The sequence below is a fragment of the Limulus polyphemus genome, unplaced genomic scaffold, assembly GCF_000517525.1.
Source record: "Limulus polyphemus unplaced genomic scaffold, Limulus_polyphemus-2.1.2 Scaffold264, whole genome shotgun sequence".
Taxonomy (NCBI): domain Eukaryota; kingdom Metazoa; phylum Arthropoda; class Merostomata; order Xiphosura; family Limulidae; genus Limulus; species Limulus polyphemus.
The window spans coordinates 441871-446571 of record NW_013665874.1 but is presented as its reverse complement, the minus strand read 5'-3'; the positions used below and the strand labels follow the sequence as shown (position 1 = coordinate 446571).

The 4701-nt window shown below is 31.3% G+C and overlaps 1 long non-coding RNA gene across 1 annotated transcript in view; it reads left to right on the top strand.

Annotated features, from left to right (window-relative positions):
- Positions 1-4500, top strand: part of LOC111085179 — a 76853-nt gene extending 72353 nt beyond the window's left edge. Inside the window, exons 2-3 of the long non-coding RNA XR_002610018.1 lie at positions 3432-3543; positions 4442-4500. This is a non-coding gene — a long non-coding RNA (uncharacterized LOC111085179). The remainder of the gene's footprint in view (positions 1-3431; positions 3544-4441) is intronic.
- Positions 4501-4701: the final 201 nt, after the last annotated feature.

Sequence of the window (4701 nt, the reverse complement as noted above, 5' to 3'; positions counted from 1 at the left end):
ATAGAAAATTAGTATAAAGCGACTATACTTCTTGAGCTCGATATTTAACTGGGGCCTTCATATATAAATATATATAAAAATGTCAAGAATATCAACCGTTCTTATTAAACCTGTTAATGTCTATAGAAAATTAGTATAAAGCGACTATACTTCTTGAGCTCGATATTTAACTGGGGCCTTCATATTAGCATTTAATGTTCACATTAATTCTTGCATCAGTTTCGCGAGTACTAATGACATCTATTTCAAACTAACCTACTATATTTCAACAAATGATCTATTAATATTTGTAATAGTTTCAAATTCTTTTCCGCACATTTCACCTATAATATCTCTAACAACGTTCATCGTAAGAGACCTCTTCACTCATGCGTTCAGTGAGATTTTTAAAGTATAAAGGATTTTTTTACATCTTACATATCTTTCGTAATGATGGAAGAATCCTTTGGCCTCTGCAAGCCATCCTTTGGTTAGTTCGCGATAAAGTAATTTTCTGGTCGAACTACGATACTGTTAGTTTAATTTGGAATATATTACTTCTTATCTTAGTACCACCTGGAAAACTTGGCTAGTTTTCTCTAAAACTTATCTGTTATACCTCATCATTTAGACACATTACTTATTTAATTTAGTCGAGTGTAAGGTTTGAGATTTGACTTTTTCTACTATATAAAAGAAAAAATACGGGATTGAGAAACGTGATATTACAGAAAGAATATTATTAATACACATTTTTTACATTTAATTCTTTGTGTAATAAATAATATTTATTTTTATTATACCATAAAAAATATTCCTAATTTGATAAAATGTTCTTGTACAAACAGAATGAGATGGTTTAAAATGAACAGACATTTTTCAGCATCAATTATTCTCATGAAGTATAGATTTTGTTTCGTACTGGTGGTTCATGCTGTTTCAAAACGAAATTTTCTAGAAATATTATTCTTTCAAATAACTAACCTTTCAATGAAGAGGGTTTAATGTTATTTATATTCTACGCTTTACTGTGATTAAACAAGAAAAAGCAAGGTTAAGTAGAATGGTTTTTAATGAACTTAACAAAGTTTTTGATTTCCCTTATCAGTTTGATATGTTTTTAATGATATACAGAATCGTTACTGCTATTTAAAGCTTCTTTATTCCGTTATTGGCTAAGATAAATCTAAGGGTATCACGCTTATGACAGTCCAGAGATGTCTTGGATCCAAACCTTCAACTTACATCAAACTATATGGCACTTCTTCAACAAAGATAAGAAGAGGAGATTGTAAAAACAATGCAAAATATAGAAGAAAAAAAGACGCCTTAGTTTAAACTAAAATGTTGAATTTAATTATCAGAAAGCTTTCTTGAAGTCATTTTCTCATCCGCGTCTATTAAAGTCTGAAACCCCCTCTTTTAAAACATATCTACATTCATATAATGACGTAGTTTTGATATTGAGATTATTAACATTCCAAAGTTCTTCCTGTCATCTTATCTGTAATGTACGTGGTTTTTTCTTGGAGAATTGAACTTCACAACAAACATCATTGTTCCTCACTATCTGTATAGCGGAGTTTTTAAAGACCTTCTGAAAATCAATACACCAAACTTTTTCTGGTTTCCTACGAAATATCGCCTGACGTGCTTCTGTCACCTTTTCTAATTAACTCTCCTCTTATCGACATGGAAATAAGCAAGTAATTTACCCCTTGTCTTTTTACTCGGTGTTGGAATAATTAAGCTTTCCCCCTTCAGGCTTTTTAGTCCGTGTAGTTTCCGCAAGAAAATGAGAAAAACTTTCCACTTGGCAACTTGACAAGTTTCCCTTACAAACGCTTGACTCTTAACTTGACACCGGTTCTCTTCTTCTTGTAAAAGAAACAAAAACTGCCATCTAGCGGCGAGTTGATGTATTTGTGCTTATAAAGCAAGATTTATGCTTAGAATGATTTGAAAATATCTCCAAACCCATATCTGTGGTTTGAAATTATAACTAAGAAAATAAAGTATTGAACTCGGTTTTTGTTTCCTACAATCATATAAAAACGCGTTTTTTTATTCATAAAATAATTTTCACTCATTAAATGTTAAAATGATTATCTAAGCTCTTGACAATACTCTAACGAGCTTTGATCTTTATAATACATAAAATTCCTGACTATGTGAGCACCTGTCACAAGAAGGAGACTAATCTACACTCCACCTAACATGACACACATTGTGCTTTTATAGTTTTGAACAAACTTACCTAACATGACTCACATTGTGCTTTTATAGTTTTGAACAAACTTACCTAACATGACTCACATTATGCTACTATAGTTTTGAAAGAATCCACCTAACATGACCCACATCATACTACTATAGTCTTGAACGAATCCACCTAACGTGACTCACATTATGCTACTATAGTCTTGAACGAATCCACCTAACATGAGTCACATTATGCTACTATAGTCTTGAACGAATCCACCTAACATAACATGACTCAAATTGTGCTGCTATAGTCTTGAACGAATTCACCTAACATGAATCATATCATGCTACTATAGTCTTGAACGAATCCACCTAACATGACTCACATTATGCTACTATAGTCTTGAACGAATCCACCTAAAATGACTCATATTATGCTACTATAATCTTGAACGAATCCACCTAACATGAATCACATTGTGTTACTATAGTCTTGAACCAATCCACCTAACATGACTCATATTATGCTACTATAGTCTTGAACGAATCCACCTAACATAACATGACTCAAATTGTGCCGCTATAGTCTTGAACGAACTTACCTAACATGAATCACAATGTGCTACTATAGACTTGATATATCTTTTCATGGTCGATTAAGTTTGTCTTAACAATCTCGTAAAGTTGTTCAGAAAACCTTTGAATGTTTTGTGATTTTTAATGAAAAGTAAACCCTTATAAATGTTTGTTAGTTTTAAATTCTTGTCAACTAATACATTCTAGCAGATTTTTTATTTTAGCCGTAAATTTTTAAAATCAACTTTTAAAGAATCTGACGCAATTTTCTTTACATCACAACAGTCATGTGCTGAATATGGAAATATAATAGCGCATTAATGTTTCGAAAAAATGAGATTCTTGTTTCTGTGGTAGTAACAAAGTATTAACAGTAATATTATAAGTGAAAATTGATTAAATTCGGGAAAATGTATCGGGAGAACTGTGAAATTCGTGGTCATTATATGTGATTAAAGACATGTCATCACATTAAATATCGAATGGTAGGTACTCATAAACACAGTGGTCATGTTTTAAAACATTATTTACACAGTACAATTAGTTATTCTTCAGAAACACATTTAAACATCATCACACGTAACTGATGTAAAACGATCCTACGTCAGACAGAGTGTTAAGTTACAGTTAAATGTGACTATATGAAATTAGAAATGTATTCTTTGTTCTAGGTTTGATGACAGTGTGATATACTTTTTACATGTGTGGCTCTGACCTCGACTTTGATTATCAGATGTTTATCAACGATTCATGTGCTCAACCTGTTGATCTCTCCTATCATGAGTAAGCTTCATCTTTTTTTTTTAAAATAAAACGTTATCAAACGTTAAAGAGAACAGATAAGGTGCTGTATTCAGTTCACAGGGAAATATTTTCTATTTTATAAGAAAATAACTCTGATCTTAGATGAACCTTAAAATGCATGACTCTTAAATATAATTAAAATATTTACATTTTTCGAAGCTATATATCTATAATAGTGAAAGTTTTCCAGTGTTAATATCCTATAATTCAGATAATTATGGGTGAGCTTAAGTACAGCCCAGTTCCTTTTGTTAAAACACTGGGCGCCCCTAATACTTCTTTGTGGGTTTTATTTTGAATTATTGATTAAGTAAAAAAAAGCATTAATTGCTTAACTTTACCTAAGTGAATAAAATTTAGAAAGAATGCTGAACAGAGAAGTGACCCTTTTGCGTATTTCACTTACAAACTGTCTAATTACAATTTTGATGGTTGAGATGCAGCTTCAAATCTGTATTTGAAAAATCCTTTAATTCAAGCATTTTTCTTTTAAAATCACAATATTGTTAATATCTTTGGTATGTTTTTATGAAAAAACGTATTAATTTATACGTCCCGCGGTGGGACAGCGGTAAGTCTTCGGATTTCTAACGTTAAAATGAAGGATTCGATTCCCGTTGGTGGACACGGCAGATAGCCCGATGTGGCTTTGCTATAAGAAAACACACATATATTAATTTATATATGAATCAAACTTAGGCATATGGTGTGAAACGGGTGGACCACAAAATGATATTTAATATTTAGTTTTCTATTCTGTGAGATTATTGTAATTGGTGTAATTACAATAAACAATAATGTATAAGCCACAATACTATACTCTTTGGATACTAATTATTCTTTAATTGTTTACCCTTCCATTTTTTTCTACCTTTAGACCTGTTGGCTCTTTAGCAAAGACTGAAGGACTGAGTTGTATCACTGGTCCATTTAGACGTTCGGAGAAATGCTCATTACATTCGAATGATTGCTTTTGGTTCTGCCCAGTTGATAGTTATACACGACACGCAATTCTGATGATTATAAAGTATAATAACGAGAAGAATGCAAATTACATTTTATTGAATTGATTCTCTTACATGGAAACTAAAGAATTAACAGTATTATTTTTCTTATTTATGTATTTAACGCTAAGAA